The sequence below is a fragment of the Manihot esculenta genome, chromosome 7 (genome assembly GCF_001659605.2).
Source record: "Manihot esculenta cultivar AM560-2 chromosome 7, M.esculenta_v8, whole genome shotgun sequence".
Lineage (NCBI taxonomy): Eukaryota > Viridiplantae > Streptophyta > Magnoliopsida > Malpighiales > Euphorbiaceae > Manihot > Manihot esculenta.
The window spans coordinates 17,456-37,685 of NC_035167.2; positions in this window are offsets into that span (position 1 = coordinate 17,456).

The window sequence follows — 20,230 nt, forward strand, 5'->3', positions numbered from 1 at the left end:
TGAGAATGAGAGCCTAGCCTAGTTAAGAGAGCCAAAAATGGAAAAGCAAGACTTGCGAGCTGGGCGTCGTTTGCTGAGAAGGGGGTTGCTGCTTGTCTTCAAGTAAGCTGTATTCTTGTTCGTTTATGTTGATAATGTAGCAGGCAAGCAATGGCAAGGGTAAAGGCTGATAGAAATTGAGCGTCGAGTTCAAAATTTAAATACAAATCTTACTCTTAAATTACTTGTTTGTTGCAGAACGTTATTCTTTCCAGTGATGGCCACTTCGTCTCTTCTTTGGTTAATTTGGTTTATACTCTTCGAATCGTCAAATAAAATTTCTTTGATGGCCACTTCGTCTCTTCTTTGGTTAATTTAGTTTATACTCTTCGAATCGTCGTATAAAATTTCCTTGACGTCTTTCGGTGACGAGCTTGAGAAATTTTGAATCTAAATGCAAACGATATGTTATGATTAGACTATTATAATATAATATTATTATTATTAGAAGTTTCAGACTGTATAGTGCTTTCTTATTCTTTCAAAATATTTTTATTAATGAATTTTTTATGTAAAATTTATTTAACACGTATATTTAATATGTGGAAGATTTTATTTTTATTCCTGCATTGGACGTGTCTAATTTTGTTTAAAACTAAAATTTTGATTTAATTTATTTAAATCTTTTGATGTAATAGTTAGTATATTTCTATAAAAATAGAAATGTTAAAGAATATTTTTAATACTAAAAATATTATTTTACATTTTAAGCCAACAATATTATAAATATTATTAATTTGTAATATTTTAATTATATAATGTTTTTACTATTTGTAATATTAAAAATATAAAATAATATTTTTATTATTAATTTTTTAAAAAATATTATTTGTCTTTACCAATTCAATTTTAAATCAAAGGTAAGTATTAGTTCATGTGCTTACTCTCACACACAATATTCATCTATAATTCAAGAAAAAATTTACATTTTTATAAGTGAAGCTGCTGCATGCATATAGTACAAGTGTTTAGTAATAATTTGCCTAAATCAAAATATTTGAATAAATTAAATTTAAAACTTAATTTTAATTTTATTAAGCATCATATAGAAGTTCATTGTACATTGCCATGCGCATGATGTGGGTTCCATGTTTTCTTAGCCATTTTTTAGGCCCAGGCCCTTTTTCCTACATGAAAATGTTTATATATATATATATATAATGCAGTTGTTAACCACTGCGAAAACAAGAACCGGCTGAGCACGCACCCAAATGAATTTGCAGTCCCAACCCTCAGATGTGTAAGAAAAGTGAGCATTGAAAAGATAAATGAATGATCGACTCATGCAGGCTGAGACTGACCTTAGCAAAAACGATAACTGCACTAGTTTATGAGCCAATCTAATTAACTGAAGATGAATCTGAATTACTATAAATTAAAATAGCATCAAAATCTATTTAAAGGTTACGCTGTTGAGTTTGCATTAGCTATTTCTGGATCAAAAATAGTAAGGAAGAAGAAAACTTTTGCTTAAAATCTCAGTAACTTGTCATTTCAAAAATCACACTCTACCCATCACTGCTCCTCCTCCACCACCACCACAGTGACCAAAACCTAGAAACTGGGTGTGCTTTAATTTTCAGTTCTTTCCCATAATTGTCATGTAATATCCTTTCCTTTAATTGACTGTATCAATGACTAAAACTGGCAGATGGATGGCTGGCTGGCTTCAAGAAATATGCAGAGAAAGAAGAAGAAAAGAGAGAAAAGAAAGAAAGCTGAGTAAAAGAAGAGACTAGTGGTACTTTTGGCTGGTGAAAATGACTGAAATGTCTCCAATTTCTTTGGCTTCTCCTGAAAGGAAGCTTCTTTACTCTTTACAGAGTACGAAAAGAGTTCCTTAATTATCTGTGACGAACATATGACACAGTTGCTTGCTTGTGAATGTGGATGATCAGTTGAGTTTGTGATTTGTGCTTGTATGGTACCATCATGTTTGTTATTGAAGAGCAAGGTTCCTCATCAGCCTGCCACTTTGTCAATCTCTTTTCTTTTCTTTGTCTATTCTGGCCGAGAAATTTCATCTGCTTTGGTTTTGCCTAGAATGGCAATAGCATTGGATGTAGATATAATTAAACTTTTTTTAATGTTGGTTTTATGCATTTTATAATTTTCATGAATTCACAAATGTTAACTTGATTGATGAATTCATATAATCCAGGTTCATAACAAATGTTAACTTGCTAATTTAGTTTAGAATTATTAGTTACAATATAAAATTTCATTAATTAAACTATGAAATTTAATCCTTAATAGTGCAATTATGGACTGTATTGTAATGTAAAAAATCAAAATATAAGCAGTGACGAATACAATATTAACGTTTTAGAGAGAGTCAAAATATAATTAATTTTTTAAATTTTTATCAAAAATTGGGAACACATCGTTTATAAAAAATAAATTTATATTCAATCTATTCGCACTTAAAAGTTAAAATTTAAAAAGAGATTACACTTAAAAGTTAAAATTTAAGGAGAGTGATAACTTTTAACAAACTTTATCTATCATTTGTGATATTTTATTAAATATATTTAAATTTAACTCACTCGCAGTTAAAATTTAAACTTATTTCCTTAACTTGGCCAAGAACCTGAGAATTGAGGGAAGGACGGTGCTTTCTGATCTTACTGTAAACATTAAGGAGCATATGTATTCTCTAACATGCTTCTTGCAGATGGGAAGACTCATTAAACTGGAATATAATATTAAATGGTTTAATTGCATATTTGCTGTGCATGTGTAAAGAATAACAAAAATTAATTTTATTATTGGCCTAAATATCCTATTATTTAGAAATCACAATGAAGGGTTAATAGAGATTCATGCTAGAGGATTAAACTTGAATATTTTTGGATGCGTGCATACAACTTTCACTGTTATCATCATAGTACTATAGCCTATATCATATTCTTTGCAAAAAGACAATTCATATTGGTCATTGCTTAATAGCTGTTGGCACTATAAGAAAATAGCTTTAGCAAAAGGAATTTCAGTTGCTAAAAGTTAGTTATCTGTTGTAAAAAATAAATAGCGACCAACATTATCTCGTCGTATGCTGTCGCAACAGGTTTCGTCATTAAAAATTTACAAAGACGGAAAAATTACTCGTCGCAAATACATTCTAGAGAAAGTACTTAATGGTGGTCGCAAAAACGTACTATTGCGACTGGAATTATTTTCGCAATTCAAAATTATATATTTTTATTATTAGTAATAGTGACGGTAGTGTGAAGATAATAGTGATAAAAAAACCTTCGCAATTAAAAATTTTATTTTTTTATTATTAACAATAGTGATAGTTGTATGAAGGTAACAACAATTAGAATAACAGTTGCAATTAAAAAAAATAAATTTACATTTATAATTAATTGCGACTAAAAATTTCAGTCCCTATAATCTAAATAGTTGACATTTTAAAAAGGATAAACTGTAATTTAGTCCCTCTGGTTTAGTGAAATGCAATCTTGTCCCTCTGTTTTAAAAAATCTTTAATTTAGTCACTGTGATTTTTAAAAACTATGACATTAGTCCCTCCCGTTAGATTTTCAGTTAAATCACCGTTAATTTTAGTTAAAAAGACTAAAATATACATTCTCTCTCCTTTCTCTTCCTCCTCTTCTTCTTCTTCTTCTCCTTCTCCTTCCCGATCTCCTTCTTCTACTTCTTCTTCTTCTTCTAAAGTTCATTCAAGGAATCAATTACTATAGGAAAATTGTAACAATGAAGTAGACAGACCTTAGTATGCTACCATTAAAACTCAGAACTTCTGTACTACAACGATAACGATTAGCAAGTTTTAATCTCTGATGCTCACTCATGGCTCCAGTAATGGGGAAAGATGGTTCCGTAAGGGGATTCCATCTTCCACTGGCATAGTTGATAAGATGCGGAGATGAGTCCTTTGACTTCGCTTTCTGGTAAAGAAGTTTGGCAGCAGGACCTGTTGCTTGATACTCTGCACAGACTTCACGCAACTTCTTCCGCAGGCCTTGCATTGCATCATGATGTCCAGTAAAAGAATCTGACTGAAGCAAGTCAGACTATACAACTCTTTTACATATATTATTACATAATTTTGGACTAAAAAGTGGCATCCCAAATTCCACACTTAGTGGTACCCATTCATAACTCTGATCAGGTGCAAAGTGGTCTGACTCTTTTATATTGAAAAGCTTCAACAATCGAATATAACCAATTGTCGACAATCCCATCTTCTTTGTCAACTGGGTTAACAGGGAGTTCAATTTCACTCTCTCATCTTCAGATAGAACTAATTCATTCTCTATGCGAGCAATTGAACCATCAGAGTTATTGAGGGGCAATGGTGCATCCATAGTAATGACTCTTCCAGATTCATCAAGGTCATATCTACTGAGAGGCTGAACGAGGACAGCGGAATATTTAAGAAGTGAATTTAAACAATGTAGAATTACACCTCCCTTAACCAAATTTCCTTCAGATTTGCCTCCTAGTCCCCCAATTGCAGAACCATCCCAGGACCATACAAGGGCTTTTTCACAACCAGCCAATGGTGCAGGAAGCAAACGTAAACATTGTCCTTTCATCAAAACAACTGTCAAAGGTCCACTACGCACAGTTGAATATAGGACCAATTTCATCCATGGTATCAAAGAAGAAGAAGAAGAAGCAGAATAAGGAGATCGAGAAGGAGAAGAGGAAGAGGAAGAGGAGGAGGAAGAGGAAGGAGAGAGAATGGGTATTTTAGTCTTTTTAACTAAAATTAACGGTGATTTAACTGAAAATCTAACGGGAGGGACTAATGTCATAATTTTTAAAAATCACAGTGACTAAATTAAAGATTTTTTAAAACAGAGGGACAAAAGATTGCATTTCACTAAACCAGAGGGACTAAATTACAGTTTACCCTTTTAAAAAACATAAAAATCACTATTGTCAATTAGCTATACTTCAAAAAAGTCAGACTTAATTGAAGAAGGGGCTGTAAAACTTTTTAAAAAAAAAAGTAATTAGAAGTACACTTTAATATTTAGCAAGATCATAATTATCTTCACTTTAATAATATTCTTTCCAAGCAACGGTTAATAGTAGAAGTGCACTTTCATATCAAGAAAAGACAAAGATAAATAATTTTATAATATTTAATATCTTAGAAAGATAGTAAATGACCTTTTCAAAGATTTTTAATCAAGTTGATGGTGATCCAGTTGGAGGTGAGGAAGTTGAGGGTGGAGCATTGTTTTTGTAACAGCCCGGAAACCGAACTGCCACCGGCACTAGGATCTAGATCGACTTAAGGTCGCCGGGACCCGTAGTAAGCCTGCTATCCTGTCTGTATACCTGTGCAATCCCATACATGATCATACATTTGCTATAAAAACATAAACCTTTTCTTCATTTTCAGGCTTAACCTGTGCATGCACACTCTCTGTTCTCTACTAATCCCTACTAGAGCTCCTCATGGCTCTAGGCGGATCAAACTCATAATGTTAAGCCTGGTTTTGCTCATAAACATACAACAATAAAGAAACATACATAAACTGATCATGTGGTTGCGGCTTCACGTTCGGCTGCCGAAGGTGGTCTGGCCAGCCACCTATAAAAGGGCCAAGGGTCGGTGGAAGGAGGTTATTTCTCCTCCACTTGCAGCCAGAGGTGAGTTTCAGCCTCTCCTACGTTGACTTTCATGTTTTCCATGATTTTCATCAAATCTTTCAAGAGTTTTAAGAGTTTTGGTGACTTATGAAGGTTTTGAGCAAAAGAAGCAAGTTTCGGCGGCCGAAAGTGACCTTCGGCGGTCGAACCTTTGCATTTCTCCCTTGTTGCTTTGCTTTCAAAACTCAAGTCTTTTAACCCTTCAAAACATGAAAACCAGTGAAAATACCTTAAAAAACATATGTATTACCCTTCTCGAGGGTTCCGACACCCGAGATTCCACCGGACGATAGGAATTCCGATGCCGGACTCGAGCCGGGTATTACAGTTTTGAGATAAAATCATCTCTTTAAGCACTTGAACTTCACTTTCTAATGAATTTAACCGACTTTTCATCTCTTTGTTTTTTTCTTGACTTTCACTTAGTTAAGCCTCAAGTTGAGCTTTCTTACAAGATGCTTCCTTTAGATGCGTACGCTTCACTCCACCACCAGAACCAACCACATGACTGTGAAGGTCCAAAACACTTTTCAACAGCTTCAATGGTAGAAAGATTTGGTTCCACTTACATTGCTTCTTGTATTTCATCCTACAATATAAGATAATCAAATAAGAACATAAATATGCTAAATGGTAAACTATTATATCAATTAATTAATGACTTGCATATTTTTCAATGGTCTTAGGTTCAATAAGCTTATCATTCTTCTTGCGACTCTCAAAAAATATAGTTGCTAAATCTGGCGGATTACCATCTTAGCCTCCCTATACAAAGAAATGATATATACATATAAATTTTTATATATATTTCTTATCATTTCATAAAATATATTGTTTTTCTCAATGGAGACTCATCAACAATGTTTTCTTTTTCTGCCTTATCAATTCGTAAATGAGCTCTCTAATAGGCTTACTTCCAGTATGAGGAGGCATTGTTAAATTGACCTTGTTCTTTGAGTTTCAAGCACTTAGTTCCTAAATATACAAATTAAAAAAAATAAAAAAATCATAGCTCTCTCATTACTTAAAATTTGAATTTTTATAATATGTACCTTGAACTTTTCAGTACTAAAATGATTCTTTATCAACCATTCCCAATCTTCTTTATCTATACCAAGGGGAACTTTCTTCAAAGCTTATTGCCTAAGTTTGTCCTTTACATACGTGAAATGCATCCTTCCCCTCCACTTATTCATAATTCTTACATATGCTTAAGAACATCATCTTTGTGGCTTTCTAAATCTTCACCTTCAAATGCTTCCTATATACATTGCCAAGTCTTTCATAAATACGTATGTTTAATTAATGAGAATAGAAAAAGAAATATATAAATAAAATAATAATTAATATCTTAACAGCTTCCCACATATGGTCTTTTTTATCATTATCAATTTGTGTCTATGAACTCACTCGAATAGGACAAATTTGACGATTATGTATTATCTTCCCTAGATGCCTAGAAAAAGACTTGTGATTCTTCCCAATAGCATGATTATTGTAAAAAGTGATTTTGAGTTTCTCTCTCCTTTTCAAACTTGCCACATGTTTGACTATATTTCTTCCTCTTACCTTCTTAAACTTTTTGGCACCACTTGAATCTACAAGTACATGAAATTTAATAGTCAATTTTTCATACTATGTAATTTTTCACACACAGTGCACAGAGCAACTGCACTTGCAAAGTGACAAGTAGCAGCCCACACTTGCTGCACAACCAAGTGCACCAAGTGCTGCACTATGCTGTGTAGCACCTGCTGCACTTATGCACTGTACAACAAGTGTTGCACCTACATAGTGCAGCAATTGCTACATTGTGCACAAGTGCAACAAGTGCTGCACAACACAGTGTAGCATGTGTTGTTGTGCAGCACCTGCACAGTGCAACAAGTGTTGCACTTGTGCACAACATAATGCTATTGTGCAATGCCTGCACAGTGTGACAAGTGCTACTTGCTGCACTGGAAGTGCTGATTGTGCAACATCTATACTTGCAGCAACATGCACTCTGCACAGTACAGTGCAGCAGGTCTTGCACTTGTTCAAGGATTTCAATACCAGACAAAGGCTTTGGAGGTAATCTATGATCTTTTCTACCATCAAATGACTCCTTCTCATTCTTCCATTTAATCTATGATCTTTTCTACCATCAAATGACTCCTTCTCATTCTTCCATTTATGAGTAGTGGGAAGATAACACCGATGTCCCATATAACACTACTTGCAACCATGAGCTAATCTTAATGAAAAAGTTTCTTTGTTACAACAAAGACAAGCCAATTTTCCCTTGGTACTCTATTCATATAAATTCCCATATACTGGAAAATCATTAATGGTCCATAACAAGGCAGCACGTAAAGAAAAATTTTATCTTATTGATGCATCAAATGTCTCAACTCCAACTTCCCAGAACTCTTTTAGTTCTTCAACCAAAGGTTGTAGATAGACATCAATTGCATCACCAGGACCTTTAGGACCAAGAATAAGCATCAACAAAATACAATTTGATTGCTTCATCCACATCCAAAGTGGAAAATTATATGGAATGAGAATCACTGGCCATATGCTATATGTGTTAGTGTAAGCCCTAGTCCCATGTATATTTTAAAGACATTTTATCTACAATAAATAAAGATGAGACATCTGTTTTATCACTTTGTTTATTACTGTACATATTAAATTGATAAAAGATCCTTGAATGTTGGGTCTGTTCAAGTTATCAAGTGTGAGGCACTTAGTAGTAAAACATTGAAACTTTAAAGAACAACATTCTGAACCTCCCTAGTCAATCTTTGTCATGGGAGTGACATTGAACTAAGGTTAGTATGGTCTCTATGAGATGATAATGTTTTACGGGTCATAGGATATTGGATATCAATTAGAGAATATAAATACAAGTTAAGAACGTTGTATTTGAAATGATCCACTTACAAGAACACTACATGGTTGAAAGTCATAAGTTTCTCTCTAGTGATACTTATACTAGAAATCCTTAGACTGAAAATCTCTATGGATGTCTAGATGAGTCCTTGTATGCTTTGACTTACACCTAATGCGTTGGTAAATGGGTTGGCAAGTACAGTTATGATTAGGTATGCCATAATTCATGCTAAGCAATATGCGAGAAGTGAAGGGATTGCCTCTTTCGAAGAAAGAAAAAATATCATCGGTCACTTGACTAATGAAATTGAGAAGAGTGTGGCTACATCCAAGTTGATTGATTCAATATCACTAATAGGTCAAGGAAAAATATTTTAGCAATGAGTAAGAATGACTTATTTCATACCTTATACAAATCATAATATCTTATGGTAAAGGATTGTACTAGTTCACTAGTTCGGTGATTTTTTTAGCAAATCCATAACTATTCAATTTGGGTAATTATAATATCTTACTAGAAACTAATTATAATTTATGGATCTTAAAAATCTATTGTCAACATTGAATAGTCCTACAGGATCGCACACGATGAAATTTGCAAAAAGGGTACTTTGGTCTTTTCTTATCGGGCCATTAATAAGTGTTTTGTTTAAAACATTATCAATGGGCTCATTTGAATTTCGCTATACATTCCTAGGTCTACTTAATGTGGCTTAAGGTCTGATATAATTAGTTAATTAAAAGGTTTAATTAATTAGTTAAAAAAAGAGAGAGAGTATTTCATAGAGCATAATTTAGACCATATTATCATGATGTTATTGATGTTAATTTACACTTTCTTTGTCTAATTTTGTGATTTTAATCTTATTCTGCAGAAAATGATGTAAAGAGACAATTTGGTGAAAATGCCCCTAAAACTGCCTAAAATGGAGCAAAGGAGAGCAAGCATGCCAAGTGCAACTTGAAAGGAGCCAAATAAGGAAAGTAATTTGATATTCAAATTTCAAATCCTTAAGAGAATTCAAAATTCAAAATCAAGATTCAGCTCATTAAGGAAAGTGCTAAATAAGGAAAGTGCAGTCTGCAGAGCAGTTTGAAATTCAAGATCTTTAAGAATCATTTTCCTTATTGAAGAAGCCAAATCTTTAGAAGATGCACATTCAAATTTGAAATTCAAATTCAGCTTGTCAAAGAAGCCAAAGAAGTCACACATGCCACCTCAAGTCTTGGACATTCAAAATTCAAAATTCAAAAGAGAGGCTCCACCTCATTAATGTGCAAGGTTGGGCGGCATGGGCAGCATTTGGGCAGCAATTTAACAACTTAGGCAGCAAGTAAGGACCTAGGGCAACACTTTCAACTATAAAAAGACACATAAGGAGCCTCTCCATGCTTTTTCTACTCTCCCTTGGACACACATACGGGATTGCAAGTGGCACCATCTCTTCTTCTTCCTTTCTTTATTTTCTTATTTTATTTCAGCCATGAGTGGCTGAAACCTTTTGTTCTAGTTGAAAATTAGGTGATGCTTTAGTTGTTTTATAGATTGTGAGATCTGAACATAAGTTGTTTATCTTTTGGTTATTCAATATTTGTGCAATTTCATGCTTGATTCCATTATTTCTTTATTATTATGATCAATGTGGCCACTTGATTCTTGATTGCAAGGTAATATATTGTTAGTTTGAATAATTTTGAGTCCGTAATTGCTTGGATTGTTCAAACATAAGAACACTTGGTGTAAAAACTAAGGAAGTTGCATAATCTAGCAATATCACCATGCATTTGGGTAGTTAGGATTAGATCTCTCTATTTTTTAATGCAATTGACAGTTGTTTTGATGCCTAAGGCCCAAGGACGTTCCTTGGCAACTTGTTGATTAGTGATTAATTAGAGGACGTTCCCTAATTGGTTTATGATTAAGGAGAGACATGGTGGTGAGAAGCGTCTTTGATCTCCATAACTAATCTATTGAATCTATCAAGGGAAACTAAGTGTCAATGATCCATCCCAACAACTAAAGTGGATCCAATTCTTCAACTAGATCTTTCTCATTATTGATTTCTCTTTATTTTTACTATTCACTTTCTTTTATTGCTTTCAGCATTAGATCAATTCAATCAATCTCAAAACCCCCCTTTTTACTTTTATTGCACTTTATTTTTATTTTGCTTTCAGTTACTTTGCTTTCAGTTTGCTTTCAGTTTACTTTCAGTGTGTTCTTTTGGTCTTGATAAGAAAGATAGGTAAGTTTTCAATTCCCTGCGGATTCAATCCTTTCACCACTATTTGCAGTTGTACAATTGTTGATAACCAGAAAGGTTATTTTTGATCGACTTTGACAATCGACAGTCAAAAATTGGCGCCGTTGCCGGGAAATTGATTTAACTGATTTATTTTCCTTTCATGACCAGATCTGGACATAGGAAAACTCTGTCTTATGATCCAGAAATTGAGCGCACAATCAAGAGATTAGGGAAGCAAGCAAGTTGGCTTTGGGAGACAACTGAAGCCGAATCTGCGCAGGAAGCACACCTTATCGCAGATCCACCTTATGAAGCATCTGAATCACACCACCAAGCCACAAAGATGGCTGAAAACGTGGCACAACCTGCTGCCCATGCTAGACATGCTGTTCATGATGAATTAATACAAGAAAATCCAGCTATGAGGGCCCCAATGCCAAGAGAAAGAACCATGAGAGAGTTGGCAGCCCCTATAGGTGATCAAACATCTCTTTGCATCACTTATCCACCTCTGACAGTTCCTTTTGAACTGAAAACCGGTTTGATTCATGTACTCCCTAAGTTTAGAGGTTTAGAGAATGAAAATCCACACAAGCACTTAAAAGAATTTAACATTGTTTGTTCATCCATGAGGCCGCAAGGCATAACTGAAGAACATGTTAAATTGAGAGCTTTTCCTTTTTCGCTTGATGATTATGCTAAGGATTGGTTATTTTATTTACCACCTGGATGTATCACTTCTTGGGATGACATAGTAATAGCTTTTCTGAACAAATACTTCCCGACTTCTAAAGCCATTGGCATAAGAAGAGAGATCAGTAGCATTAGGCAAAAATAATCTGAGGATTTATATGACTATTGGGAAAGGTTCAAAAGATTGTGTACAAGTTGTCCTCAACATGATATCTCAGACAAGTCACTCATAGAATTCTTCTATGGAGGTTTGCTACCATCTGAAAGGAGATTTATTGATGTGGCATGTGGAGGTTCCATTGCAGATAAAACACCTAGGGAGATGAGAGAGTTGATCTCAACACTTGCAGCCTCATCTAGGCAATATGGAGAAGAAAAGCAACTGCAGAGAAAAGCAAATGAGGTAAGTACATCTACTCTTTCCTCTCAACTTTTGAACTGACCTCTGTTATGAAAAATTTTATCATAGGTCAAGCTCAGTAGGCTCAAACACTCCAGCCACCTAGGCCATGTGGGATTTGTGCATATGTAGGACACCCAAATGATCAATGTCCTACACTTCAAGAAGATAGCCAGCAAGTGCATGCTATTGGAGGATACAATAACCAGGTGAGACATGATCCCTATTCTAACACCTACAATCCAGGTTGGAGAGACCACCCCAATTTCAGCTATGGAAGGGCTAACAACAACCAGAGCTATCAGAATTATCAAAGAAATCAAGCCCAACCAGCACATCCAAGTTCCAACCAGCACCTTGAGAAGATGATAGAGACTTTGGCAAACTCTGTGCAAACTCTCCAACAACATGTGGGACAGATGGCCAAATCTATGAGCAAGTCTGAATCCTAAGATAAGCTACCTTCCCAAACTGAAACTAATCCTAGATAGAATGTGAGTGCTATCACATTAAGAAGTGGGAAAGAGCTCCAAGATGCCAAATCTGATGAAGAAAAGCCAAGAGTGCAAGAACAAAGTGTTTCAAAAAACCTTCCAATGCACCACCTCTCAAAGCTGAATGAGCAGTCCAAACCGGTTCAACAGCCAAATGCAAATCAACAGGTAAGTTTCAAAATTCCACCTCCTTTTCCAAAAAGATTTGAAAGGACACAAAAAGAAAAAGAAGAAAATGAGATCCTTGAGACCTTCAGGAAAGTGAAAATCAACATACCTTTGCTAGATGCTGTGAAACAGATTCTCAGGTACGCAAAATTTTTGAAAGAACTGTGTACCAACAGAAGGAAGCTTGCTGAGAGAGAAAAAATAAGTGTAGGTGAGGTTGTTACTGCTGTGGTAAAAAGAGAACTTCCAACCAAATGCAAAGATAAGGGAATCTTTGCTATTTCTTGCAAAATTGGCAATGTTGGGATAAAGAAAGCCATGTGTGATCTAGGTGCATCCATTAATGTTATGCCTCTTGCTATTTATAATTCTTTGAATGCAGGTGCACTGAAAGACACCAGAGTAGTGATTCAGTTGGATGACAGATCTGTGGTGTATCTAAAAGGAGTTCTAGAAGATGTTCTAGTACAAGTAGATGAACTTGTCTTCCCAGCAGACTTTTATGTGATTGATACAAAGAAAGACAATAGCAACACTACTTCAGACATCCTACTTGGACGTCCTTTCTTAAGCACAGTCAGAACTAAGATAGATGTGCATGATGGCACTCTCACCATGGAGTTTGAAGGGGAAGTGATTAAATTTAATGTTTATGATGCTATGAAATATCCCCATGATATGTCCCCTGTTTATGGTTTAGATATCATTGATTGTTTGAGCCAAGAAATTTTTGATATGAATCAAGATGATATACTAAACAATGACTATTGTAGGAATGAAAGCCAGAAAGAGCCAGAACTGAAAGAAACAGTCTGCAGCATCCAACAAATGAGTTACAGACAATCGCAGGAAGAACAAAAACCAATCGCACCTCTTCAGATCAGTTCATAGAAGAACCTTGCGCAGATATAGGGCATTCCAAGCGCGCCTTTTCAGCTTGAACCGCAGTACAATCATGCGATACACCCCTTTCAGACAGGTCTTGCGCAAATGGAAAAGGGAGAATCCAGTTCAGCCAGACAGCCAACGCAAACAGCCCATGCGCACAAGGAACAAATGGAATTCTAATCGCCCGAAGCAAAGGAGCATGAGAAACACTTTCTGCCCAAGCCACCAGATAAGGCAGAATCTCGTCTGCCCAAACAGAAGCTCTCCATGTGGCAACCTCCTGAATGTGTAGAAAGCAACTTCCCATTTGATAGGCCTAAGCACACAAAAGATAAAATCAAGAAGAATGCAAAACATGATGTTTGGGAGGAACCATATCTGAAACCATACTATGAAGGGTTCACAACGCAAGTGGTGGAAGAAATTTCACTACACCATCTCTCTCAGTCTGCTTAAGTGATCGCACCATGCACACCACCCCAAGGGAGTACTCAGTTTTCTTTGGACTTTTATATTTCCTATACATTGAGGACAATGCATGATTTAAGTGTGGGGGTGCATATCTTTGAATTTATTTTTAGTTATTTTTGCTTTCAGTTTTAGTTTGAATAGCCACAGTTTGATTTTTTTCATTTTTGTTATTTTTGCTTTCAATAACACATACTTTAGCCATAATTTTTTTTCTTTTTTGTGTTTTGATTTGCTTTACTCAAACTTATAGACTATGTTGGATGAACTTTCTTTCCATGACCCTATTGATGTGATTACTCTTTAAACTTAAGTTGAATCAATTGCAGTGAGTTGTATTCATGTTTGGGAATTGCCTTTTGAATTGAATCTTTGAGCTTGCCATGGTGAAAAATATATGTTACTCATTAGAGAGAATGAATTGAAAGATGTGTGAATGAACTTAACATGACTTGTTTTAGCAATTGGTGTTGATTTGTCCAATGCATTGATTAAAGAAATTCGGCAAAGGCTTAGACTTCATGAGCACATATTGAAAACTGTTCCAACGGTTGAAAAATTATGAACAGAGCTAGTAGCCACTTGGACAGGTGACCAATTGAAAATATATACCTTCACATCAATAGGTTGGTGACTTTTTCAAGCAAGATTTAAGTGCAAAAGACTGAATGTAGTACTTCAAGGTAAGGGTGTAATACCCGGCTAGACTCCGATATCGGAATTCCTACCGCCCGGTGAAATCTCGGATGTCGAAAACCTCTAGAAGGGTAAAAGCATGTTTTTATAAATGTTTTAATGTATTTTATGGTTTTAAGCAAAAAGGAAATTGAGTTTTAAATGAAAAAGACCAAGGAGACATTTCCAGATTCGGTCGCCGAACCTCAAGTTTGGCCGCCGAACGTGGGATGGTTTAGGGGGGCAAGTTAGGCTTCCGAAAGTTTCAAAGGTTCGGCCGCCGAACCTCATGTTCGGCCGCCGAACTTGCATGAGTTTTGGAGGCACCTTGGGCTGCCGAAAGGTGGTCTGCCAGCCCCTATATAAGAGCTCCATGGCCGAAACGGGCGAGTTTTCTCCTCATTTTCGGCCACGGTGAGTTCATGCTCTCTTATGGTTGTTTTCAATGTTTTTCCTTCTGATCTTTCATGTTTTAACAAGCTTTATGTTGATTTGAAAATATTTGAGCAAGTTTTGGAGCTTGGAGACCACAGAGTTGAGATCTCTCCCATCTCCAAGTTGGATCGTCTCTCCTCTCATTCTTCAAGAGGTAAGAGTAGATCCATAGTTCCTTTAATATTTTAAGTAAGTTTTATGAAGTTTCTTGGGGTAGAAATGCATGTGTAGGTTTATGTGGAGCTTATGGGTTTACTGTGCGTTTATGAACAATGTGTGATGGATATGCATGTTTGATGTGTTGTAGATGGGGTTTAGGATAGTTTGAAGCCCCTAGGAGCTTGTATGCTTGAGTATGCATGTTGTAGAATAGGAAAATGCATGATTGGATGTGTTGGGAGGCGTTTATGCATGAGGAAGGCTGAGTTTCTACCCTTTGGGAAGAACTCAGGTTCGGCAGCCGAAGGTTCTTTCGGCCGCCAAACCTGCCTGTGGTAGCATGAATCGGCTGCCGAACCCTGCCCCTGAAAGATGACTTTCGGCTCTGGAAGGGACTTTCAGCCGCCTAAAGTTCCGCCGAACATGCATGAGTTTCGTCTCTGGAGGGAACTGTAACGACCCCAAACTGGACCGTCACCGGCGCTAGGATTCAGGTCGGCTTAAGGCCGCCAGAACCCGTAGCAAGCCTGCTATACTCTCTGTGTACCTGTAAACCTCATACATGATCATACATTTTCTGTGAAAAATAAAAATTCTTTTCTCTGAACCAAGGCTTAACCTGTGCATGCACTATCTCTGTACTCTGTACTCTGTACTCTGTACTCTGTACTCTGTACTCTGTACTCTGTACTCTGTACTCTGTACCCCTGACTAGAGCTTGCTCTAGATGGGTTAACTCATACCTGTTAAGCCTGGTTTTTCACATACAGTAAAACATATACACATTTTCAGATCATGTACAAAACATACATCACTAAGTCAAGCACATTTCTAACTTTATACACAACTATTACATCTCTTTAATATTACATGTCCACTCTAAACTATTACAAATCTCTTTACTCTTTCTCTGAACTCTGCTGGACTGTCCCTGTACACTGTACACTGAACCTGCAAAACTGGGGTTAAGGGAGTGGGATGAGCTCTATAGCCCAGTGAGTAGAACAGTAAAACATCTCAGTAAAATATGCTCTCATGGAATGCACCATATCACAGACAAGCCACATCAAGAGTAAACCTGTCACCACATAGTCCCAGTAACTCTGTGCCAGGGCATAGAATCGAGCACCTGGTCTTCCTGTCATATAGATATATGTGTATATAACACCTCTGTACTTACCATTGCCAGGGCGTAGTCAAAGGCTCCTGGACTTTGCTATACCTGCCAGGGCATAGTCAAAGGCTCCTGGACTTCTCTATACCTGCCAGGGCGTAGTCAAAGGCTCCTGGACTTCCTGTCTGAGACTATTGGATCATTCAGCATTCACTCACATCACCAAATAACGATGCAATGCAACATATTCGTGGATACTAATGCAATCAACCTATGGCATAATCATGATGCATGAGATATGCTAAAACATTCCATTGTGCAAGTAAAAGCGTTAAGTTTAGTTCCACTCACCTCTGGCTAACTGGACTGACTCTGCAGGCTCTGGAGCAGAACTCACTGCTGCTCTCTCTGGTTCCTCTGGTCTGTACCTATACAGATGGACTGAAATGAGGGACCAAACTAGCTTATGACCAACTCTATTAAACTCCCCAAGAATCCCCTTAAACTCACTCTAACATCCATGCACAGCATGCAAAAGAAAGCTGGACAGAACACTTTCGGCGGCAGGTTCGGCGGCCGAAAGTCCTCTCCAGAGATGAAACTCAAGCACCTTCGGCGGCCGAACTTCCACTTTCGGCTGCCGAACCCTTTCGGGGGCAAGTTTCGGAGGCCAAAAGGCACTCCAGAGACGAAAGTCTCTAACCTTCGGCGGCCGAACTTTCCTCCAGAGCCGAAAGTCCAAAAGCTCGGGGGCAAGCTTGGGCAGCCGAAGCCACCTCCTCACACCTCTTTAGGGGTTCGGCGGCCGAATGTACCTTCGGTTGCCGAACCTGAGTTCATCAGCAGGGCAGAAACTTGCCCTGCCTCTCGCCAAATGCACCAATCTCCTCTCCAACTTCACACCACACTTCCTCAACTTGCATACACTCATGTATATGCTCAAAGGGGTCAAACACTACCTAAAAACCCCAAACACACAACAAAAACAACACAGAAACAAGCTCTATGCACAAAATCATCCAAACCTCACACATAACCCTATTCATGCATCTCTTTCTATAAACCCCATAAAACCTTCAGAAAACATAAAAACAAGCTCAGAATCTTCACTTACCTCTTGAAATCAAGAAGATGAACGATCCTCACGTGGAGTTTTGGAGCAACTTTCCTTCAAACTCTCCAAACTTCACAACTTTGAGTTTTTAGCTTAAAACCTTCAAAAGATCATAAAAACGAATCAAATCTTTGCATGATTTAATGAAAACATGAAGAAATACTCACAAATGACAGAGTTTCACCTCAGCAAGTGAAAGAAATGGTGCTCTACCGCTTCAACCGACTGAGGGCCATTTATAGGTGGCTGGCCAGACCACCTTCGGCGGCCTATCGTGAAACCGAAAGCCATGCATGTTCGGCGGCCGAACCTCAACTTCGGCGGCCGAACCTGGCTTTTCTGCCTTGGTTCATTTCACTCAAAAACTCATGTCATTATGCTTAAAACTTCATGAACATAGCAAAACATTTAAGAAAAACATAAATCTCACCCTTCTAGAGACTTCCGACATCTTGAACTCCACCGGAAAGTAGAATTCCGATGCCGGACTCTAGCCGGGTATTACAGGAACCTTCAGCCGTCGAAAGTGCCACCGAAGGTGCATGACTTTCGGCTCTGGAGGGACTTTCGGCCGCCGAACTTGCCGCCGAAAGTGCCCTGTTCAGCCCTCCTTTGCATGATTTATGTGATTGTTTTAAGGTGTTTTAGGGGGTTTTTGGGAAGTATTTTAGAGTCATGTTTATGTATGTTAGGTCCCTCATTTGAGTCCACCTGTGTAGGTTCAGACCCGAGGAACCGAGGACCCTAGCAATGAGTTCAGCTGCTTCTGAGTCTGTTAGAGCTTCAGCCAGAGGTGAGTGGAATAAACACTTATGTTTTAAAGCAATTAAATATTGATTTGAGCATGTTCATACATCACGAATGCCATGTGATATTATAGGTTGTTTGCATTAGAATTCACGAATATGTTGCATTACATAACTTGATGATGATGTGGATGGATGTTGGATGATCCTTAGTCCTCAATATGATACGATGTGATATGATACGGTATGGCATGGTATGGAAGTCCGGTTGACCCATTCTACGTCCCGGCACTATGTAAGAGAAAGACCGGTTGACCCATTCTACGTCCCGGCACGTTGGAATGTTATGACATGTTATGTTTAAGAGAAAGACCGATTGACCCATTCTACGTCCCGGCACCTTGGAATGTAAAGGACTATTGGTGACAATACCATCCTTGATGTGATTTGTCTGTGATGTGTTGCATTCCATGAAATTTAAATTGAATGTTTATTTATTCTGCTCACTGGGCTTTATAGCTCACCCCTCTCCCCCAGGTTTGCAGGTACAGGGTAGACTAGGAGGTCAGCAGGAGTAGAGTCTTGTGTTATGTAATAGTTAGCTGTGGACATGAAAATGTTGTAATGTAAAAGTAAAGTATTGAAATGTTATGTAATGATGCTTATGGGAGTTTAGAGTTGTGCTTGACCATAGTATTTTGTTAATCCCTTTCTAGTACATGATCTTAATGTCTAATGATGATTATTGTAAACCAAACTTAATTTATGATATGTCACCCCATTGGAGCGTTGATGAGGACTCCAAGGTGGGGTTAATGTTTATGTTTATGAATAGTGCATGCACAGGTTGAGTTTGGTGATTGAATGGTAAGAAAAGTTTAAAATTTTTATGTATGTTGTTGATCATGTATGGGATTAAATAGGTTCACAGGATGAATGTTTGGCTTGCTACGGGTCCCGGCGGCCTTAAGCCGATCTGGATCCTAGTGCCGGTAGCGGTCCGATTTTCGGGTCGTTACAGATTGGTATCAGAGCCCTAGGTTCATATGGTCGGACCTAGAGTGTCGGGCTCATAGATGTTATAGAAGGTTAAGCATAATAGGAAGATTATGTCCACTAGGATAGGATAAAGAGTCCTGTCTTGAATGATAATGTGAAATGCCATGATTTTATGCATGTGCATTAATGATATGCTATGTATGTGATGTATGTGATGCGGGTTCATGTGTTTGCACATGAATCATTTGATGCTAATGTTTGTGAGTTGTATGTTGTTTTTCAGTAAACAGGATGAGAGGAACTCGTTGATCGGCACGATTGACTGGAGTACCACCCTAGGACGAGGGCACTGATGCCCGTTCTCCTGCATTGCCAAGGGCAATGTCTAGCAGGTCTAGCAGAGAAAGAGCAGTGAGAGACCCTAGAAGGTCTTTGGATCTGGGTAGAAGCAGATCAGTGAGGGGAACAGTGCAAAGGGATATGTCAGAGGATGTGGGGGATCAGATGGATGTGGATCAGAGGAGGGATGGCAGTCTCAGAGTAAGTATGTCGGAAGAGGGAATGGGAGAGTCCCAAGGAGGCACTCAGGCCTCGGGATTTGTTCAGCCACCTTACTACCCACCCTTTTCACATAATCCCGGGTATTCGATGGGAGGTACATCGGATTACCCCAGTTTTAACCCTTATCACTCTCAGATGCCATACCCACCTTTCTACCCACCGTACCCACAGTACCCTATGTATCCACCCCACCCTACTATCCAGGTACAGCAAACCCTACCCCAGGGGATGCTGCACCTCCTCCACCACCAACAGCACCTACTGTCCCAGAAACCCAAATGCCTAAACCTAGCTCATCTGGGGGGAGCAAGGTCAAGATGACCAAATTCATGAAGCTGGGTGCTCCCCAGTTTGAAACCAGTGATGACCTGTTTGTGTACCTTGAGAGAGTCAAGACAATTACATATGAGATAGGAGCTGATGACAGTAGAGCCATCCAGATGGCTGGGTTCACACTAAAATGCAAGAAGGCCCGAGAGTGGTTTAAGAACTATGTGAACCCGAGGTTGGACAGTCTATC